The sequence below is a fragment of the Tachypleus tridentatus genome, chromosome 13, assembly GCF_004210375.1.
Source record: "Tachypleus tridentatus isolate NWPU-2018 chromosome 13, ASM421037v1, whole genome shotgun sequence".
Classification (NCBI taxonomy): Eukaryota; Metazoa; Arthropoda; class Merostomata; order Xiphosura; family Limulidae; genus Tachypleus; species Tachypleus tridentatus.
Genome location: NC_134837.1, coordinates 116,641,651 through 116,669,256, shown reverse-complemented (window position 1 = coordinate 116,669,256; position 27,606 = coordinate 116,641,651). Strand labels below are relative to the sequence as shown.

Sequence of the window (27,606 nt, the reverse complement as noted above, 5' to 3'; positions counted from 1 at the left end):
ATATATATATATATACATGACATATAAAGATATATTTCCAGTAGTCTGTTTTACAAAATCAACAAATCACATTAAAGAACCCTCAAAAATATGTTTATATGAAACCCAACCCCAGGTAACCACGCCAGATCAATTCCTGCGTTTTACAAAACCATGCTAAACTTGTAACTTAGATGGAAAAAAATATAATAAATTAGAACTATAATTTGGAAAATAATCAACTACATAATAGGTTTAATTTACAATAGCCAAGGTATCTCAGCTAATAACGTTATAAAAGTGTACAAACTTACATCAGATCTGTCATTGAATATGTAAGTCCTGAATGACTAAATGTCACAAAATATAATTCCTCTAAATTATAACTCATTCAAAATTCTATTATACGGACTGTTCCAAAAACAATATCCACGAAGTTCATATGTAATTACACAAACCTTCCAACATTACCAAATATACTTCGCCCATTTTCATTTAATTATCTTAAGAGCTTAAATAAAAATAAACTTATGAATAAAAATCGTAAGTTAATCAAATATAATAATAATATGAATATGCTTTCCACGTAAAAATTTACTCAAACGATCTGCCTAAGACCGCCTAACCCTAGGTAGCTCGCTCCAAGCTTAATAAATATTTGTCTTGAAACTGTATTGTTAAGTGTTGGATATATTTTGGTCGAAAAAAGATTTAAAGTGGTGAAGATTCATGAACATGATTCAAAATGGCCAAATAAGATAAATATACTTACATGCTTGAGTAATTTATTTAAACTACCAGCTGCAGTGTCTTACAAGTGGCTAGAAACTAGAACTTTAATTCAGTTAGTAGAGCAGTTGCCTGGTTTGTGAGAGGTCCCAGGTGTCTCAGGTTCAAATCCGAGGCAAGAAAATATGTATCGCGAAAAAAAAAGGAAAAATATTAAAATATTACATTGGCGCCTAACTAGTGGCTGTTCCACTGTCCTAAAGTAGGGCTTTAGAATGAGTCTTGTTTGTGAGAGGGGGAGAATGTAGTAGTTTGAATAGTTAAAAAGTGCTTTACAGTCAAAATTTCTAAAGCAGTCGTCTCGTGTGCGAAAGGTATCTAGTTCAAATTCGAGGTGAGATAATATATATATATATATCATTAAAAATGAAAGTACCACAATGCTATGGAAGATAAAAGAATAGACCACTTTACATACCTGAGCTTTCCAGGTCTTACATCCTACCCTAAATAATTGGGCCGTTTTGTAATCAGCAGATAACATAGCTAAAGATTGGTTAATTAAAAGTAATTAAAGAACTAAGGCAGAAATTAAAGAGAATGAAAACTAAATGACATATTGACATTTAATTTTATTGACTCAATGGACATATTGATCTGACAAGTTCAAGTGAGGGCACAATATTGAGAAACTTCAGGACATTACATAATGTGCCACCAGCTTGAGTGAATTAAGTGTTTGATTGCTTTAAGGAATAAGGTGTAGAAGGTGTGGCTGATTGTATTGTATTCCATATCCCACTGTAAATGGGAACAAATGAGTCCCAACAACGACAACATCAAAGATTAGCAAAAAAAAATGTCTCTAAATAAAGAAGGATAAAAGAGATGTAGCTTTAAACAGAAACTTCTTAGGTGTAAGAGATGGAAGGTACAAACGCCATTAAGTTGCAAAACCTGCAATTAGAATATTAATACTCAGAAAGTGCATGTGAGAGAAACTTGTTATTGGAGTAATGGCACACTATATAATAAATATTATTCGCAAAACACACCAAATTGTATTTAATACATGTGGTTTATTGAAAGCCTACGGTAGCTCGCACAAACTGATCTGAAGACGAAAGGCAGTCTTTCGAAATGTTGTTCTCTCCTTGAGTAGCGTAAATAGGTTTTAGTCACCGATATATTTCTACAAGCGTTCCTCTAACGGGCAATTGCCACCCATTTCACAGTCAATTAAATATGGATACTCTGTCTAAACTATCTATCAAAGAATGGTATTTTTGAATATTATTTACTCAATACGTTGAATTCTCAACAGTTTAAAGCATTTCAAACAGTTGTGTCTGTTGTAAACATCCCGACTCTCTTCATTTTCTTAGTAAACGTACATAAACCTCTTAAAGATTAGCTTGGAAGTGTACAATGTATACATTGGGTTGAAAGGAAAATGGAATATCGACATCATGAACTGCAGAACCAGAAAATGGAATATCGACACCATGAACTGCCAGAACCAAATAAACCTAATTATAGTAATAACGTTTCCCATGACTTTCGTTTTTGATTTGCATGGAACAAAACCTAGTGTATGTTGTGTGTGAATGAAAGGGGTTAATCCAAATAATTTGTATTCGTGTTTAATAAGTTACCTCTAAATTTAAACGTTTCTTTGTTTGCTGTTATGCACCAGTCTTCACGAATGGTAAAGTGTGCTGTATCGAAACCCAGTTTCTAACGTTATGATCCTACATAATTATCTCTTTGCCACTGGAAGGGGTTCTAAAATGTTAAAACATTACAAAGAGATATTTTCTAACATTCAGTCGCAGAAAGGAACTGTAACAGTTAAACTTACTAGTCTGTTTTAAAGCCACCTAGATGAAAAATGTTGGAAAGACATTGATAATATAATATGTTATAATGATTGTTTCCGATATATAAACTGTGTTAGAACAGGGTAACACATCATGAAAGGTAAAGCTGTATTTATTTTCTTGTTAACTAAACGTTTTATTCAAAAAAAATAATGTTGTTGTTCTAGCAGGGCTACAGTTCAGATTAACAGTGTGTACTGTTAATATTGCCTCAGTTCTTGTGCGAATTAAACTGTTGATAATCTTAAAAAAATCTGACTGTTGTCAACTTTAATGTAATTCTTCCTAAACACATAACAATCGTTAAATAACTCCCTCTGTTTTTGATTGGTTGTTTATGGTGTACGCCGTGATTTGAATTAATTAGAGAATATCACTTTATTACGAAACATTAATTAAATTTTATTTATAAAAAAACGATAACACCAGCACGTTACACTATACCTACAACACTACACATACAACAGCAGCACGTTACACTATACTATACAACACTACACATACAATAGCAGCACGTTACACTATACCTACAACACCACATACACAAAAGCAGCACACTGTGCTATATCACACCACATACACAACAGCAGCACGTTACACTATACTATACAACACTACACATACAACAGCAGCACGTTACACTACACCTACAACACTACATACACAACAGCAGCACACTGTACTATATGAAACCACATTCACAACAGCAGCATGTTACACTATACTATACAACACTACACATACAACAGCATCACGTAGAAACCTTTGCTTATAAGGCGATGTGGCGAACATAAAAGAAAAAAAATCCATCAGTTCTTCTTCACAAGGGTTAAGTCTTCCAGAAATGAGTTAACATTTATTGGTTGGCAAACACGTACATATAGAACGCGCGTTAATGTATGCAAGTACACGATTTGCACACGATTGATTAGCGCCGTTAAGCAACATTGGGCGAAGATTAACAGTGCGGAACATGCCGCGCTGTAGATGTGCGCTGAGCTCTGATTTTATGATTAACCGGAAAGCACTTGCGAATCTACCGTTTTATGCGAACTACTCTATCCTCTTAACACAAATTTCCTAACACTTTCAATTTTCGAAATAAAAGAAGTTTATTTGCTACAACCGTTTTTACTCTATAAATAACGATTTATTTCGTATTTACCAGACACGAAACCAACGCATATCGGCTTGTGTTAAATTTAAATCCAACTACTGGCGATCATAAAAACTTAAAATGTCGATAAAAATGTCATATTAAATTTACAATGAAATTCACGACTGGCATATTTCATTTGAAAGTTACATTCAAATATTTAATTTCAGAACTTGTGATAAAGAGTAGGAAACGTACTTATTTATTATTATTTTTATAAGATATATCAGGGTTTACAGAACACCTTTCAATCTCCTAAACAAGTACATTTATTTACAACAGACAGTTTTAGAGGGAGGGTAGACTTCATCACGTGATAAAAATATTGCATATCGTGCAAATAAAATACAATATTATGAAACGTCAAATCTGTTCCAAATAATAGACACCATTCTTAAACTGAAAAAATAAGAAAATCAATGCTGTTCACAGGTACGAACTACTTCTAGTTTAAAATCGAAATGTTGTCAGGAATTGAACAACAATTTAAAATTTCATTTATGAATTATAAATACAGACTTTTAGAATACAGTGTATGGGGGAATAAACACAGGTCTTGTACACAAATCTTAAAACAATCTTCACGTAATGAATAACGTCACCATTACCATCAATAATAATAATAATAAATAGTACTAGGGTAACAACTTGACCTATTTATTATTTTAACTTGGTTGAAAGTAATTGAAAAACTTCCTCAAAGAGAGTAATTTTTGGCTAGATGAAGGCCTAGCTATAAAAATTTTCTCAAAACTACTGTATAAGAGGCTGAAAATTTATTTGTTTTGTTATATTCTTAATATGAAATTCCACTGTATAAGGTATTTTGTTTGTTTGTTTTTACTGTTCAGAATATTGTGCGTGGTGAATGAATAAAATTTTCAAACGAAGTTTAAAAATGATCAATATTTGTTACTTTAAATGAAGCAAGAAAATACACCCGGATGTGGAGAATACCTCTAAAACCACACTTTATATAAATTGATATTAGGTTTACTTCACATTGATAATGTAATACTTCGTGTTCTATATGGTAAAAAAACAAAGATTTATTTCTTTGTTGAATTTCGTGCACAGCTACTTAAGAGTCTTTTATTTAAAAGTTCTAAACTAGAAGGGAGGCAGCTAGTCAACACTACAAACCACCACCTCTTGGGTTGCTCTTTTACAAACAAACAGTAAGATTTACCGTTACATTATAATTTTCTAACTGTTGAAAAAAATCGGACCTACGATCTGCAGATTACAAATCGAGTGCCTAAAACCACGAAGCAATGCCAGACCCTCAAAAACAGCGATCTCAGTTTCTATCTGCAGAGTTTGGCTTCAAACATACAAATACTGGAACGTCAGGTCACTTATTTTAAGCTACTTGCTGGAAAGATATGAAATTAAATCAAAGATATTAAATAAAAGCGACAACAATAAACGGTTAATGCCTTTAATTTCCAATGAAAATACTTATGATAAATACATTAGAAAAATAAAGAAAGATAGAAATAAATTGTAACAGAAATATAAATACATTTTTACAGTTATAATTGTGTATGTGTGTGTTTTATAGCAAAGCCACATCAGGAAATCTGCTCAGTTCACCGAGAGGAATCGAACCCATGATTTTAGCGTTGTAAATCCGTAGACTTTACACGTATAATTACAAATTTGGATCTGTACAAGTGTGTCCCCTGCTTATTTATTTATTTTACTTTTAGCTTCTGAGAAGTGGAGTTAAAAATAATTAAATGACATTTTTAGAATTAACTAAATAAATGATATTATTATTACAAGTAATGTGGCTGATTTGTGTCTTAACTAGAAATTTTTAAAACAGATAGATGAATTCAACAAATTAGTACATTTAATGCACATATTTAATAGCGTAGGAGTTGAATGGACCAGTGGGAAGCGCCAGTGTATATTCGAAGCAATTGAGGCGTGACACAAATTATTTATGAAAAGCCACTTATTGTATCTTATTTTGTTACGTCTCTGTAAGTCAACATTTCAAGACGAAAAATATAAAGGTGGCCTTGGATATGCGAAGTCTAAAAAAGAAAAAATAAATAATAAATGAGAATGGCTTGGAAAATGAATGCAATGAAGTACAGAAAGAGGGCCAATTACATCCTTCTAGTAGTTCAGCTGATAAATCCTCAGGAGTGATGACATTACAAAAATGGAAGAAGAAAGTGTAATGAGAGACAGAGAGGGGTAGGAGATGCTGGGTAAGGGATTAATACAAGTACGAAACAATGCTGGGAAATAAAACGAATATTCTACACGTAAATAAAGATCAAGATTTTAGTCCGCCTTGTATTCAAAAGAGCTTCAAATTATGTTCTTTCTTTACATTTTCGCAATTGAAGGTGTAGTGGTAGTGCGCTCATCTTTTGCTTAGTAGGTATTTGTTTTTTTGTTGTTTTTTTCAGCTTGAAGGGAAGAGACTCTAGTATTCTAAGTTGGAATTTTTCCCGCAATGGAGGACGATGCGGAAAAAACTAAAGATAGGGACATTACCACATTCGTTTAGAGAGTGGTTGGTAATATTTTTGGTATTTTAGGTTCTAGTGTTACAGTGTTTTATCATTCTCCTGGTAGTTGATACAACACACCCATGATGGAACCTCAAACACATGATCTCATATACAGGGTGTTCAGAAAGTCACTGTGCAGTTTTGTCTGTTAATAAATATATAAGTGCACAGCGATTTTCCGAACACACTGTATAAAACTAGCTATTATTTTCAATCTAATAAAAAGTATCAGTTTATTAACTAAACATAATAACAAAATATGGATAGAAATACATTTTCTCCTGACAATTCACTCTCACTTGCTCGGCGGTAAGTCTCTAAGATTATAATGTTGGCTTGATACTCGCATTGGACAGAACAGAGATACTTCATTGTGTAGCTTTGCGCTTAACAACAAATAAATAAATCCTGGCAATTAATTCCTTAACAAAATGCTTCCAAACTTATAGTGAGTTATCAAAATTATGATACTGTTAATTACTGCTTAGGAAATTCTTCTTGATGTTTTTTGGTTAACTTTAAAAACTTTCTTAAAAGCTTACAGTCATCGTGTCTCTAAACAAACAGGTCGGAATATTACATCGATTCAGTTCACTGAAGAATGTGGGCTGATGAATGTATTGTTTTACACGTCTTCAAACTATCACCATGAACTCTGGATGGAACAGGATGTAGGTGGTTAATTCACTGAATGTTCAAGACATCTTTCAAAAATTAGAGACTTTCAATTAGACTTATATATTACAGCTTCCTCTCGCTGATGTAGGTTCATTAAACCTTTAAGTCTTAAGGTAAACAGCCGTACTTCATCAACACAATTATAGTATATTAAGTTATTTATATGCGTTACACATTACGTTTTACACTAGAATCACCTTTCCCCGTCGTCTTTTTGCTCTATCTATCACATATTAGTCTTCCAGTGTTAGAGCGATGGGTGTGGCAAGTGCCCGAGGGACCACACCGATAAGAGGTCCCAGAGAAACTCTCTCAAAATTAATGTTTCAAATTTTGAACTCTGGATTTTAGACGGACATATTTTGAAATATGGGAAAGCCTTAATGGCATGGACAACATTTTTTTTTTTTTTTACTAAAGTGTCCTTTGAAACCTAATTACGTCTCTGTATTTTGTGATGACTGGTTTTCCGTTAATGAACTTTAAGCTTAGTCAATAAACTTTCAAACGCTCATGTGTATATATAACACCAACATTTTCGTATATATAAAAATATATACAGAAGACAATGTTTCTGTGAACTCCTGCAGAAGGAGACAAAAGTTATGAAAATACTTATATTACAGACAAGTTATTCATATACCTACATATATATACGAAACAAAATAATTAAACGATAATTGCAATCTACTATATTCTTATCTATGACAAAGTAAAAGCACATGCTGGGCGTGGCCTAGTAGTCAGCGTGCCCTGTTTACTCATGGTTCACAGGCTGTTGCCGAAGAAATGTGACCTGTACTTTGGAATTGTAAATACTTTACAAACTTTAAAGCCAAATCCCATTATTTGATCAGACGAGAGTAGCCAAAGAGTTAGCGGTGGATGCTATTGACTGTTTTACGACTAATTTATTAGTTCAAAATTAATGATAGTTATGAGTAACACGACAAAAACCAGTGTTATAAAATATGAATATAAATACATACAAATCTGGTACATAATGATCCTTTATGTGGTATAAAATGCAAATATTGTTGCATTCAGCTTATTCTCATAAATGGAAATTTGGTGCATGTGGCTTTACAGTTTTACAGTTTATTGTAAAATATGAGATCATGAACTATAAAGACAGCATGTCGTCAATAGTGTATGTGGTTAACATCAAAATATAATCAAACACTTCTATGAAGAAGTTCCTCCAAAACATCTTTAATGTCTGAAGTTACTTGACGATATCTGAAGCGCTTTTCAAAATATTGCTAAACTATATATTAACCCTTTGTACATTATTATGGTGATGTATTAATGTCGTTTGTTACAAATTATTTATCCTTTTTCATATGCTATGATATATATATATATTTTACTTTCAATGATCAATCATGTCCGTTCCTGATCATACGACGAATAATTAGATTCCCGATCTATATAACAATAAACTAGTGGAGTGATTTATAACAAGCACAAATTGATGGCTATCTGTGTTCTACACAGCTCTGGTATTGAAACCTAATTTTTAGCATTACGAGCCTTCAGACTTACCGCTAAACCGTCAGGGCGTCTTTGGTATTAGAAATACGTTTTAAATAAACATTAAAATTACAAATATATATATCACAATAGCACTGCAAACAGAAATATATAGAGGGAATATTGGAACTACAGCTAAGTTTTGCATATAGAGATGACAAAGCTCTTTACACGGAGAAGGTTGGTGTTGTAAAAACTTCAGAACAACTGTAATAAACCAAGTTTTATGTAAAAGTAACAATAATAATATCACAGGTGAATTCTATACCCTGGGAACAATGCTATACACACAATATCTTTATAAAGGAAGTACTAATATAACAAATACGTTCTGCATGTAGCAGAATACTAGTATCATACTCACATTTGTAAGAACACAGTCTGTAAGAATACTGATATTATACACAAGCTGTTAAAACACTGTTATTATACAAACAGTTTGTAAGAGCACTGGTATTATACAAACACTTTGTAAGAACACTGATATTATACAAACAAGCTGTTAAAACACCGGTATTACACAAACAGTCTGTAAGAACACAGATACTAAAAACACAGACAAGTTCATACCAAAACAACACTAGTATTGCAGAAAAGTACTGTATATACATATATATGAACTATATTATTTTCGATAAATTACTTGTTTATCGTTTTAGCATAAAACTATCACGGATAATCAAGTCCTAGATTTCAACGTTGCAGGTCCATAAACTTTCCTGTGACCCATTGGGGGACATATTTATTGAAAATATTGGTGATGGATGAAAAACCCCTATATATATAAGAAACTTTCATGACAAACTGAAGTGTATCAAGAAAATTATTACAGATGAGTCTTGTACATATATATATATATATATAAACTTATATATACACATGCAGAAAATACTGATGTTTTCATGAAACTTTATGTGTGTGTGTGTGAATATACGTAGAAAAAAAGAACACACGTATTACATAAAATTATATATATATATATATGTTACTACAAGTGTAATTTAGCCAATTATGAAATTGTGTGAAAGGACAAATATATTATTCAAGTTTATTTCCATCAGAAAAGTGTACGAATTTAAAACTATTTAATTACTAAACATGTTTTGACGTTTTTCTTCTTATATTTTTTATTTTATATTTACAGATTGATTTCCAGCCTGCACAAAGTCAGATGTACATAAAACCACGTGACATCTTTTGTCGTTGGTTTGGTATCACTAGAAATAAAGCATTTTCGTCACAGTAGTTCAAAACTGGCCTATTGGTTATATGTAAAACTCTTACAGTGCAGTGTTCTTATAGCATTAAAGATACTCTATATAAAAATATAACACAGCAAGTACAATCCAAATAATACATTTTTATCCAATAAATTGCCCATTCATAGAAAGTAGAAATGTCATGCATATTTTAAGAACTGTTTGGAAGTTACATATATTTCTGTTTTCTGCTTTTATAAAGTCGTATTAGTGCAGGAGTGAAAAAGTTGAAGGATTTTGGATAAGTTTATGTTTAGTTTCCTCAGAACTTTCCAAACCTACTGTACATACATAACACAGTACTGTGGTCAAGATAATTCGGTATATAACACAGTCACATTCAGTATTGTGATTTAACCTAACTCAGTATATAGTACAGAGTCTCGGCCCAGCATCGTAATCAAGATAATTTAGTATATAACACAGTTTCAGCCAGTACTGTAGTCAAGATAATTCAACATATAGCACACAGCCTGGACCACTACTGTGGTCAAGACAATTCAGTATATAATACACAGCCTCGGCCAGTATTGCATAGTTTGAGATTTTTGGTATTCAATACTCACAAAAAGAGTGACGAGTGATCTGCTCTCATGCTTTACTTTAGTGTTAAGTGAGCTTCTACAACCATTAACACTAATCCGAACCTTTAGCATGAAACAATCCAGAGATATGTTTCAATAACATCTAGCACTCCAATTTTTTAGGCCGAGGTTAAACGTTTAGAGTGAAACACCCACGCTTGAAGCAAAATGTGATTTCTATTTGAGCGTACAGAATAACTTGGAATAACGCGGATCCTTTATCTTGAAACATAGCGTGAAGTGAAATTTAATCAAATTCTGTATTCGCATTTTGTAACAAAGATAATAAAGCTACCTATCGCCGTACCTCGTCTTGAACGAGGTAAAGCGAAGGCACGCAGCCACCAGTCTCCCACCCTCCACGCAGAGGGATTGACTTATTCTTGAAAAACACTCATAGCTTAACGTACGGACAATATTTTATACTATCGCATGGAATCAAACGCGGATTTCTAGTTCCAAAATTCAGAATTTCTACCAGAACTCTAACACGCCATACAGTCACATTGTAAACCAAATCATGCTTTATGCGAAAAAAAAAACGAAACTAAAAATATTCCAATATCTTAAAAATCTTATTACATGTGCTTTATCATAAAATAGCCAATGGTTTAAAAAAAGAGCTAAGTTGTGCTTTATTAATAACAGAAAAAATATTAAAACAAAATTAGTAGTTTTACATGGGAATGGACATCTACTGTTGGGTATAAACTAATAAATCATTTGCATAAACCTCGACGTTAATAAGATGCAAGGAAGACTACCTGTACCTTCCTGTCTTCTTCAACTTGTTCGCCATCAAAGGATATTTAAACCATGAAAATTTATCCACTTGGCAAATAAATGGACAGAAAAGTAACTAATTAATAACTAGACTTTATAGACTACTAACCACGATAACGAGGTTTATGTATACATTTTCATCTTTATACACAAATTCGGTAGGAACTTCTTATATCGTAGATCTGGTTTACAGCTTTTCCTGTATGTCAACACACGGATTTTCCACCGCCATATCGCATGTAATAACGGAGAAGTCCCAACAATCCTGCCTTCTGGGGTCCAACAGTCGAGGGTCACTGAGGAAGGAGAGACTGAAGGTTACGTAACAGTTATACTAAATATAGACGCTGTTTCGATCAGTAAGTCTTAAAGCTGAACAGTTCGTCTCTGTTTATGTAAGGTGAGAAGAACGTTTGTTTATTTCCCTAAAAGATGTAAACCTAAATTCTCCTTAATATCTAGCTGATCTAGTAGAACAAACGTCCAGAGACAAGCACGCATCCAACTTGAAGAAGATAACTCAGTTCTCATAGGTGCACACTTTACGTCCCTGTTTGGGCGGGTTGCTCCACGCGGGCTGCATATTCACGAGCTATGACGACAGAAGCTCGCCTGGCCACGTATTGGCTTGCCACAGAAAGCCACATAAACTGACAAGGCATCAAACACGAGAAAACGACCACTCTTTTGTACACACATATTTAAGTCTCCTGTTTCAAATCACAAGAACTTAATTCTCAGTTCCGTAACAAAGACAAAAACGGGTTTGTCAACAGTGTATTTTGCAAACAATAATAGCCATAAGCACCTCATTTATGATTTCACAGGCAATTGTTACTTAAACCCGAATAAATGGCACGTTGTAAACTTCCTGTAAACTCTAGAGTCAAGAGTTCGAGGCGGAGTCTTTTTAAAGTTTTATCCTTTATGATAAAGACACGCAGCGTATATTGTGTTTATCTACTTCCTAACAAACACGAGTAAAAAATAAGTACATGAACACTTAAACACGTTCTTTGTTATACATGGATGAAACAAACTGGTTAACACAGCGTATTATACAAAATTCTTGTGGTAATATAGTCTTAGAAGATATACGAAATTTCACGATTTTCAAAACTTTCACATTAACACTTCAATTTTTTTTGGAAATTATTTAACGTAATAGTGAACTGCCAACACTGTACTGACCAACTAGTTTTACCTCTTGTTAACTTACCTTCTCATAATGTATGGTCAATTCTATACATGTAACAATTCAGTATATAATATAGCATTACGTCATTAGTTAAGTTATATTAGTTTTTGCTAATTATTTCGTTTGCCACATTAACGACTGCTTCAAATTATTGTTATTATTACTGAACTTTCTAGAAACTTATCGTATTTATTTTTCGGCTGTTATAGAAGATTTAACTTTCTTTATTACTTCCCATTGTCTGTTTTACGTATTGTTAAGTTATAGAAGTTAGTTGATGTGTGAGAAATTGTATTAAACTAACCTTGTAGTACGTTTAGCATATTATTTTTTTTGTATTGTAGTTAAGAACGTTGCATTTTATTTGAATAAACCAATATTATAGTTATTTATTGTTTTATATATTTATAAACGTAAATTTTTGGTTATACTTTTCAAACGATTACAGTTGTAAACGGCGTTTTTTGTTATTGCGTGGGTACCGAACTAAACTTAATCAAATTCTATTACAGATTTCGTCACCCACACTCTTGTAAATAGTGAATTTATTTTTTTGATGTCTTTATTTACGATATTGGTTTTTCTTTCATCAAAAGATGAAGTTGTTGTTTGTTAAATTTCGCGCAACGCTGCTCTGCGATAGTAGTCGTAATTTTGATGAAGGAGGCAGCTACTCAGCACCACCCACTATCAACTCTTAGGCTAGTCTTTACGAAACGCCCCAACGGCTGAAAGGACAAGCATGTTCGGTAATAGAGATTCGAACTCGCGATTCACAGAGTCGAGTGCTCTAACCACCAAGCCATACCAGGCTTATGATTAACCCTGTACCATTAAAAATGTACATGTTTTGCACTGTAAAATTTTTAAAGCAATTTTTGTCTTTTGAAAGCAATTACATATCAATATCATATGAGAGCAAATCAGTGTGAGATGACGTAAAACGAATGATAACATAGGGCTGTTAATTTAATCTTTATAAAAGTTGTTTTAATTTTAATAACGCATTTTCCATAATTCAGCTACGAAGATTTAAAAAATAGCATTCTTATTGTCCTTTCAAACTGTTTATCTGAAGTCAATTTCCTAATCTGAGGCCCAACAAAAATTTATCAAAATAGGTTTGGATCATTTAGTCACCTTCTTGTTGTCATAGTGACGAATAAATATTATTCAAAAAATAAAAATAATCTCAAAGTGCTCGCACAAACAAATGCTATCCAGAAATGACCGTCACGTGGCCTGTTAACTGTTTATATACTAGCGGTGTGTTTCTCGTGAGTTCTAGAACGATCGAAAGAATATTATGTCGCGATTGGTCTAGAGAAATCTATAGCTAGTGGTTGACAACATTTTAAGCATAATAAAATGTGATTCGATATCAATTAAAATGATTTACTTATGTAAAATTACATATGACGTTTTGTGAAAAATCTATAGGTGACGAAGAAAAATGGACATCATTTCTGGATTCAGAGTATAGAAATTGCCGTAGAACGTGTAAATATTTCAAGACACTAAAACCATCGAAGGTCAGTGTAATCATTCATTACTTTAAATAATCCAAGTAATAATTAAATATGACTGTTAAAGCAAACCGTGTGTGGTTTCTTATAGCAAAGCCACATCGGGCTATCGGTTGAGGCAAATCGAAGGAGGTTGAACTCACTTTACAAGGAAAAAATACAAATTCAAGTGTAAATATGGCATATAAATACAAAAATAATCTTTAGCATACACCAGGTATACTCAAAACGTATAGCACTGTTTAAATTTATTCAATAAAAGCTTTTCATAAAACAGACTTAATCGCAATTACTGTAGCGTGTGTAAAAAAGCTAAGCCCATTCTGTTCTAGTTAGAAAGGAAAAAAGAGTGCAGGAACCTATAAGAAGACAGACAACTCAAAATCTACCGCAAGAGGGCATTTTGGTGAGAGCAATGGATATTTACCCAATAAATCAATTTTTCCATCATTATTCGTAAGAAGTTTAAAAGACTGTCGTATAACCAAAATGGTTGATTTAAAAACAAACATATGTGACGATATTTATGTGCCAAGTTCAATAACCCTATCCTAAACTTCTGGTCGAAGATACAGAAGAGAATCCTGAACTTTAACTTCTGACCTTTTTATTATTCCGTCAAAGAGACTTAAAAGGCAATTTGTGTACCTTGTTTAATGACGCGAAACTTACTCATCACAAACAGACTTGATACCAAAGTCTGAAATCTGAGCTTTAACCACCTAGTGTCTTAGCATCCCATCCCCATGAATCTCTTCAGGACACTTGTAAACAATTCATTCTCTAAACCATTAAAGTTATAATCATGGATCTAAAATAACAGCACCTTAAAAAGCGAAAAAGAGCATTTTCATTGTGCTTGTTTTTAATCTTGTCAAAAAGATTCGTTAAAGATTTTGATATATGTAACTCCATTTGGTAGATTAAGAAACAAGTAATCTGGTTTCTTGAGTAATTCTGATTGTCCTAACCCACGTGCAGGCATTAATTACATTAGATTCATTTCATTAGTCGACATTATAAACCAATAGTTTGTTAATATGCATTAATTAATTTGTAATTTCCTTTAATTAAGCATATTTTAATAATAGATACACGATAAATCTATTCCTCGACTTAAACGGTACAAACCGTCACTAAAGTAGTTTTAACATAAAGTAAGCATTAATTACAAAAAATATTTTAACAAGAGGCCAGCATCAATTACTAAAATAATTCAGTAAGCATTAACTACAAAAATAATTCTAACAGAAAGATAACGTTAATTGCAAAAGTAATTTTAACGGATGACAAGTGTTAATTTAAGAGTAGGTTTAGTTTGTTCGTTTTGTTTTGAATTTCGCGCAAAGCTACTCGAGGGGTTATCCGCACTAGCCGTACCTAATTTAGCAGTGTAAGGCTAGAGGGAAGGCAGCTAGTCGCCACCACCCACCGCCAACTATTGGGCTACTCTTTTACCAACGAATAGCGGGATTGACCGTTACATTATAACGCCCCCACAGCTGAAAAGGCAAGCATGTTTTGTGTCATGGGGACTTGAAGTAGATTTCACAGGCAGTTAAATTAAGCATAAAAGTGGTTTTAAGAGACAGCGATTGTTAATTGCAAAAGTAATTTTAATAGAAGACTAAGGTTAATTATAAACTTAATTTTAACGTAGAACGACGTTAATTACGAAAGTAGGTTTAACATCACAAGCTAGTGTTGATCAAAAAGGCAGTACTAGTTGTGAAACAGCTCGCTTCACTTTCGGCATAAGGCAGAACAAACTACGTTTGAGACTAATAATTTGTTTTATGAAACTGGTTGTCCTGTGATCAAAGTTAACAATTGCTTGATTATCAAGTGTGTGCGTTAGAAGAAGATGTTCTGACCATAAACACCTTGAAATGTCCATTAATATTGCGTATATGTTGAATTTAAGTTTCGTGAGACTGTGTTTTATAGTCTGTAGAACACAATAACAAATGAATGATGAAAATCTTGAATCAATAAGTTTTGTTAATCGCTATCAATACCATGACAAAACATTTGTTGAACGCCAGCCCAAGTTTATGATACTTTTGTATAGGGAAAACCAAACCATCTTCAATGCATATATAAAACGAAATAAAGCTTGATATACTGTTCTAATAGGGCATATAACATAACGCGTAGAAATCTAATATATTCAACAATAGATTGATATTATTTCAATGTTATATATAAAACTTATGCTGGCAAAGCGTGATATATATATATGTATATATTAATCTGTTATAACTTTAAAAAAAACCGAAACAAAAGGAAATTAAACAAAAAAACTGCCCTAATTAAGAATATTCCAGGATACAACGTATAATGTGTGATTATTAAATATACCCTAGGTTTTGGAAGTAACTGCGGAAGTAGGACCCACACTGCGGTGGGGATACACCGTCTATTAGTGTTAACCTCCATACGCCAGTCTTACATAATAAATAAAAGAGTAGCAATAGATATAGAAATAGAAATTAGAAGAGCGAAATGTGGGCCCTCAAGCCCACAAGTCCCACATCTACATCACCTTTCATTGCCTGCAGACAGTTGTGGAAAGGTTATTGCTCTCCAAAGTAAAGAAGAAAAAATAATTGAAATAAAAATAAGAACACGGATGGTGGTTGGGAACTATACTAGTTTGTTTACACAACTGGATGTGACGCTTCATATTAGTATAATTCGTCTATCAGTTAGTGTCTTTCTATTATGTTGTGGACTGGAATGCTAACTTCAAGAGGCAAGTTTTTAACTTACTTACCCCAAATGGTAGTATCTTATTTTCTTATTCTTATTTGTATTTCAATTATTTTTCTTTTTGACTTTAGAGAGGAATCACATTCCCACAATTGTCTGGAGGCAGTGAAGGATGATACAAATGTGAGACGTTGTGGGCTTGAGCACCCGCATCTCGCTCTTCTAATTTCTATTTCTATATCTATTATTACTCTTTTATTTTATATGTGAGTGAATGAAGGTTAAGACTGATGGACAGTGTAACCCCACCGCAATGTGGGTCCTACTTCCTCAGTCACCTCTAAAACCTAGGGTTCATTTTATAATCCCACATTATAGTTTGTACCCTAGGATCTTTTCAATAAGTGCAGTGTTTTTGTTTCGGTTTGTTTTTCAAGTTATAACAGACTAATATAATTAGTCAGAGGTTTGAATTTGCTGTTTTTAACGCAGTCCTTTCTTTTGATTTTGTTTACTTAACTTTAAATATACTCATTTTCACTAAATATATATATATATATATAAAGTCTTATTATTTTTCCTGAAGTATTATCAGTTTTGTTGTAAGTGACATTCCCGTATCTAAACCATTATCATTATTGTGACTGATATGTCCTTTCCTAAATTGTTATCAGTCTGGTTTTGAATGACATTTACTTTCCTAAATTATTATACATTTAGTTATGAGTGATTTTTCCTTTCCTAAATTATTTACGTCTTATTGTGAACGATATTTCTTCACCTAAACCATCAATAGTCTTATTGCGAGAGACGTGTCTTTTTTTAATTATTATCAGTGTTATTATACATTATATTCCTTTTTCTGTATTTAAATTAAATGTTACACCTTGTTCCACTTTTTGTTTTCACTTTACGCTAAACAGAAACGTAGAAATTCATTTTCACTTTTTCCGAGTTTTTAAGAATGAACAACATAAAATAATGTTAAGCCCAGCCTAAACGCTTAGCAAGTTTAACTCTTGCATGGCTTTCATACTGCGATAACCTCAGGCAAGTACATATTAAATACATGTGCACTAATGTTTTCCGTCCTTATTCTTCGGTTACAAATTACAGTGGTTGAAATTCTTTTTCGCGCCATTAACATCTAACGCGGTAAAGTTACATTGTGAAAACAGCCGGCGGACAACAAGAAATTAATTTATTCAGTTCATATACATTGTTAAATGCTTGTTGTTAAGTATACGAGTACAGGATTTGCTGTAGAGTTGACACAACTATAGCCAACACATAAATTTCTGTATCCAGTAGAAATACAATATACAACTAATGTCAAAACAGATTATTATACCCAATAATAATACATAACTGTATTCAATATATTGAATGTTGCATCAAATAATAATACATATTCAATGTTAGTACATAAACTGTTGCACCCAGTAATAATACGCAAATAATAAAAATACATTGACTGTTTTTCCTAGTAATAATACACAACTAATGTTAATACATATATTATTGTATCTAATAGTAATACAAACGATTCTTGCATCCGATAGTATTACACAACTAAAGTCAAAATACAGATAGTTGTACCCAATAATAATACACAACTATTCCCAATAAAAATAATTTATACCGAATAATAATACACAACCAATCTCAACACATAGAATGTTTTCCTCAATGATAATAAAACACCTATTATAAATCCATACATTTTTGTACCAAATAATAATACATAAATAATGCTAACACAAATTATTTCTAACAGTAATACTATACAATAATATCAATGGATATATTGTTGATCCTAGTAATAAGGAAAACAACTATTATCAACACACATATTATTTCTAACAATAACTATACAACTAATGTCAATACATATATTGTTGTTCCTAGTAATAAAAAAACAGCTATTGTCAATACATATATTGTTTTTCCTAGTAATAAAAAACAACTATTGTCAATACATAGGTTATTATGTCCAGTAATGATAACAACTATTGTCAATACATATATTGTTTTTCCTAGTAATAAAAAACAACTATTGTCAATACATATATTGTTTTTCCTAGTAATAAAAAACAACTATTGTCAATACATAGGTTATTATGTCCAGTAATGATAACAACTATTGTCAATACATATATTGTTTTTCCTAGTAATAAAAAACAACTATTGTCAATACATAGGTTATTATGTCCAGTAATGATAACAACTATTGTCAATACATATATTGTTTTTCCTAGTAATAAAAAACAACTATTGTCAATACATAGGTTATTATGTCCAGTAATGATAACAACTATTGTCAATACATAGATTATTATGCCCAGTAATGATAACAACTGACGTCACACAGACTGTTATGTCCAGTAATGATAACAGTTGATGTGACACAGATTGTTATGTCCAGTAATGATAACAACTGATGCCACACAGATTGTTGAACCCAATAATAATATACAATAATGTAAACGTGTAAATCGTCGTTAGCAACGACTAATGTCAATACATAGATTTTTGTTCCCAGTAATAATACACAACTAGTGTCAACACATAGATTGTTGTTTGCAGTAATAATAAACACTAATGTCAACACACATATTTTTGTAACCAATAATATTGCACAGTTATTGTCAATACATACAATGTTATTATCAGTAATAATCCACGACTAATGTCAATACATAAATTGTTGTTCCCAGTAATAATGCACATTTAATGATAACACATATATTGTTCTACCCAATAATAATACACAACTGTTGTCAATATATAATTTTTGTACCCCAAAATAGTACAATATACTACAAAATACTACAATAGACAATAGTACCTATTGTCAATAGGTAGATTATTATACTCAATAATAATACACAACTAATATAAATATATAGATTATCGTATCCAATAGTAATACACATAAATGGCGACACATAGCTTGTTTTTGCCATTAATAATACACAACTAATGTCGACAGGTAGTTTATTTTACCAAATAACAATACACAACTATTATCAATGCATAGATTTTTGCATTCAATAACAATACACAACGAACGTCAATACATGGAATACGTTTCCAGTAACAGCCAACACAGTAATAAAATACCCAATAGTGGTGGAAGTGATGCATAAATTGTTGTGTCCAATAATAATAGTATGCAACTAATGTCAACACACATATTTTTGTACCCAATATTAGTACATAAGTTATGTTAACACACCAACTGTTGTACCCAGAAGTCCATTATTTCGAATGGTAAATTTTCAATTTACCGACTTTTGCTTTTATACTATTCATTATAACTGGACTCCATATTGTGTGATTCTATGTTTTGGCCTGTTGCAACATTTAATGTAAAGAGTTAACCAAAAATAAAAACATGGGGGTGAAACCATTCATTTTCTGTACAAAAATCCACATGAAACCCACACAGTGGGATTTATTTTAATCTTCACAGTGTTTTTAATATTTTGTTGTGTGTTTGTTATTTGAGACCGTAATCAACAAAGTCAGGGACCCAGAAGAAATCTAATGCATAAATTGTTTAGAAGAATCTGTTAGAAAAAATGATGAGGTCCATATGACCCCATCAGTGAAGCAAGGTTTAAGCACGAACTTACAGCTAAAAACAAAGTCAAAATTAAGTATTGCGTTGCTGCTAAGTGCAAGTTATCAGATGTCTCGAATACCCAATAAGCTTATTTGTGACGTTAATACCAAAATATCTGAACGTGAAACAGAAAAGCCATAGTTCCTTTTCTAGAGCTAAGACTTAAAAAATAAAGACAGCACAATCCAAAAGTTAAACCACTATGAGAGATACGCAACTTGTCAACATCGTGAAAATTATATTTTCTCAGTCTTTCAACTTTGAAAGGGAATGGGTGGGGGTGGAATTAGATGGATAGGGGACGCAGTCAGTAGATAGATCGTTGTATATAAAAAAACAAAAAACAGCATCAACTGAGACATTAATATTGGTTTTCGTGCGTGGGCTCACATGTGCTAAAGGAATGTCGAAACCAACAAGGAACAGTTAATTTGTCACTGACTTCTTTCCGTTGCTGTCTACAAGGAATGTAAATTAATTATGAGAAGCGAGTAGATTATTTTGCCCAGGGAAAGAAAGATACGAAATGATAATAGCTGTTGCAAACAACAGTAATTCGACTATGCAGTAGGATCGGGAGAGTTGTATGTCGACTAATAAAGATTGGAGAAGTTAGATATAATGAATATCGATAGTTAGGAGTGCTGATAAAGTATAGCACATATTGACAACTAAGGAAATAAAGGTGACTGATGTATATCGACTATTGAAGCGAGTTTGGGAAGTTACGTATTGTGTGGGTCGACCACTTAGAAGCGTTGAGAAAGTTTAATACATAATACACACTAAACGGGTTGGAAAGGGTAATATACATCGGCTACTCTACAGGGTTAAGATAATTGGGTATAATAATTTACACCTAGATTATCGACGATTATTAATAGAAACTACTGTGAAGGGTTGAAGGAATGAGGTAAAGTATACGTCGACTAGTGACGAGTGGTGGAAGAATCTAATGTGGAGGGTTGGAGGAATAAAGTAGAGCGTACGTCGACTACTGACGAGTGGTAAAGAAACTAATGTGGAGGGTTGGAGGAGTAAAATAGAGCATACGTCGACTACTGACGAGTGGTGGAAGAAACTAATGTGGAAGGTTGGAGGAGTAAAATAGAGCGTACGTCGACAACTGACGAGTGGTGGAAGAAACTAATGTGGGTAGTTGGAGGAGTAAAGTAGAGCGTACGTCAACTACTAACGAGTGGTGGAAGAAACTAATGTGGGGAGTTGGAGGAGTAAAGTAGAGCGTACGTCGACTACTAACGAGTGGTGGTAGAAACTAATGTGGAGGGTTGGAGGAGTAAGGTAGATGCATTGAGTACGCCACAGAGGAAAGTTGGTAAAGACAACTTATCAACTATCAAGTAGGGTTGGGAAGGATAAGTATAGCAATAACTGAGGAGAGTTGTTAGAGTTGAAAGCTTGGATTTCAGCCATGCAGCTATAATGATGGAAATTTTTCTGAACTATGAAAATATGGATGCTATAGTTAATTCACTCATGCTGACGAGTGGTGGAAGAAACTAATGTGGAGGGTTGGAGGAGTAAAATAGAGCGTACGTCGACTACTGACGAGTGGTGGAAGAAACTAATGTTGGGAGTTGGAGGAGTAAAGTAGAGTGTACGTCGACTACTGACGAGTGGTGGAAGAAACTAATGTGGGGAGTTGGAGGAGTAAAGTAGAGCGTACGTCGACTACTAACGAGTGGTGATAGAAACTAATGTGGAGGGTTGGAGGAGTAAAGTAGAGCGTACGTCGACTACTAACGAGTGGTGATAGAAACTAATGTGGAGGGTTGGAGGAGTAAAGTAGAGCGTACGTCGACTACTAACGAGTGGTGGTAGAAACTAATGTGGAGGGTTGGAGGAGTAAGGTAGATGTATTGAGTACGCCACAGAGGAAAGTTGGTAAAGACAACTTATCAACTATCAAGTAGGGTTGGGAAGGATAAGTATAGCCATAACTGAGGAGAGTTGTTAGAGTTGAAAGCTTGGATTTCAGCCATGCAGCTATAATGATGGAAATTTTTCTGAACTATGAAAATATGGATGCTATAGTTAATTCACTCATGCTGACTAGTGGTGGAAGAAACTAATGTGGGGAGTTGGAGGAGTAAAGTAGAGCGTACGTCGACTACTAACGAGTGGTGGAAGAAACTGAAGTGGGGAGTTGGAGGAGTAAAGTAGAGCGTACGTTGACTACTAACGAGTGGTGATAGAAACGTATGTGGAGGATTGGAGGAGTAAAGTAGAGTATACGTCGACTACTGACGAGTGGTGGAAGAAACTAATGTGGGGAGTTGGAGGAGTAAAGTAGAGCGTACGTCGACTACTAACGAGTGTTGATAGAAACTAATGTGGAGGGTTGGAGGAGTAACATAGAGCGTACGTCGACAACTGACGAGTTGTGGAAGAAACTAATGTGGGGAGTTGGAGGAGTAAAGTAGAGCGTACGTCGACTACTAATGAGTGGTGGTAGAAACTAATGTGGAGGGTTGGAGGAGTAAGGTAGATGTATTGAGTACGCCACAGAGGAAAGTTGGTAAAGACAACTTATCAACTATCAAGTAGGGTTGGGAAGGATAAGTATAGCAATAACTGAGGAGAGTTGTTAGAGTTGAAAGCTTGGATTTCAGCCATGCAGCTATAATGATGGAAATTTTTCTGAACTATGAAAATATAGATGCTATAGTTAATTCACTCATGCAGCTGTTGTTGAGAATGTCCGTTGGTAAATTATCAGGTAAAACCAAATAGATATAAAAAGGTAACGCTAATCATACACACGGTGTTTGATTTATAGAAAAAATGGTACTTGATACGTGTTCCTGTTGAAAGAAGGGATATTTTGGGTTTTTGAAGATAACTTAAACGTTCCAGATGCTACTATTTGGAATGGGGCTGCTAGTGTTTAGTGACGCTGCCTACTTCATTCAAATGTCAATTAACTATGCAACGGAGGCAGTCTTAAAATTAATTAATAAAAAAGAACTGGTTCCGGATAAGAAATAAGGAGGGATATGGTAAAAATTGAGTACTGCTTATACTAGTATTTTATAATGTGCTCACTGTAGAACTTAGAAGTCCACCATTACTTGAAAAATTAAATAAAATTATTACAAGTTCACTGTAGAAATGCATCACACGTTACCATCATAATTTGTATTTCATGGCAATGTAGAGAGGTTTACACAGTTATGGATGAATATGGTAGGTGGGGTTTAATATGCTTTAAGGGGAATATACATTCTGTAAAACCTCAAACGACTTGTAGTTCGTGAATGTTTGTTTTGGCAACATTTAATGATGTAGAATACAACACGTCTGGTTACTCACATAATGCTTCAATGATGAAACTGGTTGTACGAACATTAAATAGACACAAACGCAATTTCACCTGAAATAATTAAAACATGAGAAACTGAAGAAAGAGCGCTATAGAAGAACTGTAATGTAATATGTAAAACAAAAATGTTTTCATTATTTTGTAAGTTTGTTTAAGCAGTAATTCACTAGCAGCTCTAAAGCTTAAACTTCACTTCGTCTCGAGACTTGCATCCCTGCTTATTGCGCATTCATCTCAGCTTCCTCCATATACTGGAGCGCACTAAGGGGTCATTATGGAACTACCTAGGTGACTGTTTAATCACACATCTAAAAGCCCGGGTTTATCTTTATGTTGTGTGCAAAATAAACAATAAACAGCCGTGACGTAAGAAATAATGATAAACAACAGGAATAGATAGAGCTGGGGACTAAAGAAAATATTTCCTAAATAAATGAATGAACCTTTTACTTAAAAAAAAGAAGGTAAAAGGACAAGAAGACGGAGATATAACGCTATACCATTCTTTGCAATACATACCGGATTAATTAGACGTTTGATTTATGAATTAGAACCTAACAGGTCGGTCTTCCGAATGTTCTCTACGAAATGGCAGGGCTAGTTATATATATTCATCTGAATAACCATGATGACGACTTCTGAGTCAAAGGAAATATAACACTTTTACAGACAAAGTTCTTAGTTGAAAACCATTACTAATGTTTTGTTATTTATCAATGATATAAGTCAAGTACTTATGTGATGTTCCTGCCTCCATAAAGCGTTTACCCAACACGTCAGTTTCCGTGTTTCATTGAAATAACGAAGAATATATTTAATATAGGTTCTGGCTGATGAAAGTAAGCGAACTATCAACTTTAATTTGCAGTTAACCGTTAATTTCTAACTAATAACTTAAACTGACCAATTGCTATAATTACTTTACTGATTAATAACGTGATGCTGTACCTTTTTAAGAATCTAAAATTAACTTTTGAAAAGGTCCAGAAAGTAATAGTTTAACACGTGTAAAATGATAATCGTATTTTAAATAAGTAGAGTTCCTGTAAATCTCATAGCAATGATGCAAACTGATGGGCAAAATAATATCTTTAAAGTGAATCAACAGTGGAGTGAGAAAAGAGATCTGAAAGTTCTACAGTATTCAAATATTATTTTCTGGAAAAAACAGGAGAAAGCATAAAATTTGATCCAGAAACTAAGAGCTCCCAGGACCCCCGCAGTAACAGGTGCGACTTTAGTCCACATTCTCTCAGTGAGATAAATCTTGAGCATCTCACTTAATTTGTTTCATACACTTCTGACCAGCAATTCATATTTAAACATGCAACGATGTTATTTGTACTTGACTTTAAATAGCTTGAAATATCTTTTTTTCGAACAAAAAGTACGTTAATTCTGGTAGTTGCTGTGTTAAGCTTTGTTTAGTAACAATGCTGTAATTTGATTTTTTCATCCAAATCTGTCAAACAGTTTATTAATGAAGCTCACAGGTTACTTAATTGCAGAAGTTACTGGAATTTTGGTGAACAATATTCATTGTTAAACGTATAGTTATGCAATGAGACACCTAACTGTGAGTACCACAGTAATCGAACCTCGAATTTTAGAGTTATAATTCCTGGAAATTACCGATGAGTCACCGGAAGTAGTTTGAAGTTAAGCACAATGCAACACAATGGGCTATTTGTGCTCTGTACACCATGGACAGGTATACAAACCCGGAATCGAGCGTTGTAAGATTGTAGACATACCGCTGTGCCACTAGGAGGGGGGGGGACCGGGGTGTAGGAAGTGACAATGCAATATGTTTAGTTTCCCTGCTTGTCTATGAACTGAGTATCTCCCATTGCAAATATAACAATATTACACCTTAAATCTGCTTTATATGTTAAACATCGAGCTTCAGAATGTGAGAGTTAAACATTAAAAATACAAATAAAGACCAAAAAGCATTAAATACTCCACATATAATTGTACTTTAATGTAAGGAAGATTATTATAGAATAACTACTAGATAAACATCTACTTCTAAAGTTTCTACAGACGTTGAGTTTCAAAGTAAGGTAATGCAGGTCATGAGTGGTATTGAAGTATGACCTGCCATTGTTTGAAATAGATTAAATATATTAAAATTTAGTAACACTAGTATATACAAATGATTTTAACATTTGACCTAACTCTAAAGTTTATTTCAAAGAGCGAACAACAGGGGAAAAAATATTTAGGATACTGACCTTTAACATTATTAATGAGTAATTAATTATCAAGTTTGATTTTTATAATTCAAAACTTGTTGCGATCGTGTATGGGCACAAGAAAAAACTTAGTATTACAGACTATGAAACAGGAACTGTATGTTAAGGTTCACCTATACTCCCGTTTTGAAATGTACGCTGACATGTATCTTGCCTTAACTTTAAAAGACAAACGTACACCTGTAGCTAATAGTAGGATCCAGGCGGACTTGTACACCACTTTTTTTTTTTTAAACTGTGTATAACACAGTTCATGCAGTGAACTCTCAGGTATAGCAAAAAATCTGTGTTTCAGATGTAGGAAAAAAAAAGTTGTTTTAGTCAGACCATAAGAATTCATAGATCCTGCCTGCTGACCACAAACACAGGTAGAGCCGTGGGTTATTGGTCTCGTTAGGTCTAGATAACATCAGTTTCTCAGAATACAAAAACCTAAACCTAATATAAAGCAACAAAAGGAAATCTAGTTCAACAATTCGCCATATTAAGTTGACAGGGAAATATGTATAATCTCAAAGTAAACAATAAGCAGGGATATTTCTCAAGATGTCAGATAGCTCACAGCGAAGAAGCTGGAAAACAAACCACTAAAAGTTCAAAGAATTATCAGATAAGAAAGATCAGGATTATCTCACAGACTGCCAGAGATATTTAGGTCTTTAACCTCTACTGAATCTTAGCTTTAAAAATGTTGTGTTCTATGGAATAAGTGACGCCAGAAGTTGCAGTTCATATAGCATGTTTGTTCAATTGTATTTCTCTACGGTAACTTCACTGATGTCGAAGAACAAAGAAGAGATTGTTGAGATAGTGAACAGGATTACAAATATCTAGCTATGCCTCGCTGTGTTGCTGTATACCAGATGTTGCTTTAAGGATTAAAAAGTTACTGTCAAATCATGCACACAAAAAACTTAAGAAGATATTTTATTGTGCAGAAATGCACAAAACCTAATTAATATGAAGTATATGTTTTGGTCTCTATCAAACATATATAGTGACTATACAGCTCCGATTCTGTTGGTGACACTTAAAATAATTACGTACACTGCGAGTGTGTACAGTGAACTTCCACGACGATAACAATTCAAAGTACCTTACCTTGATAATGTTTATATACTTATGAACACACATAGTCTATCCACTGAATTACCACGAAGACTATAATTCAAAATACCCTACCGTGATTGTGTTTATATACTTATGAACACATATAATATATCCACTGAATTACCACGAACACTATAATTCAAAGTACCTTTATTATGTTTATATACTTATGAACACACATAGTCTATCCACTGAATTACCACGAAGACTATAAATTCAAAGTAGCTTGATTATGTTTATATACTTATGAACACACATAGTCTCTCCACTGAATTACCACGAATACTATAATTTGAAATTGCCTTGGTTATGTTAAATACTTATCATGCTTTTCTCTCGGTATAACCACAAAATTAACACATATACCGAAGTTCTAGTTCTCAAGTGTGTTTTTGTTTGAAAATGAACCTACGAGCAGCTGCACATGTATATAACAGGTTATTCAGACTGAACATGAACAACAGCCGGTTCTGCTATAATCATGCCTGACCGGTCTCACTCCAGCGAATACAATAAATACTGAAAAGTTCGCAGTGAATTAGCCCAAATTACTCTATGTGTCAATTCACTTTAAATACGTTGGACAGTAATAATGATAACAGATTCTCCACTTGTCTAATCCCTCAAACATTTATAGTGTTAACGAAACAATCAATAAATATATTCCGAAGTCAAACTTGCTTCTTTCCCAAGGGTAACACTGTAAATTAAAAATG

General features: G+C 33.3%; 1 protein-coding gene across 16 annotated transcripts in view; it reads right to left on the bottom strand.

Moving 5' to 3' along the window:
• Positions 1 to 27,606, bottom strand: part of LOC143240755 (homeobox protein cut-like) — a 181,597-nt gene that overhangs the window by 119,770 nt on the left and 34,221 nt on the right. For 12 of the 16 annotated variants that reach the window (XM_076483739.1, XM_076483721.1, XM_076483730.1 and 9 more), the window contains exon 1: positions 11,225 to 11,360. The exons of 1 other annotated variant lie outside the window; for it this stretch is intronic. The gene's annotated coding sequence lies outside the window, so the exon portion shown is untranslated. Of the gene's footprint in view, positions 1 to 11,096; positions 11,624 to 27,606 lie in introns of those variants that run through there. 3 more of the 16 variants (XM_076483737.1, XM_076483720.1, XM_076483723.1) reach the window with 3 other exon arrangements.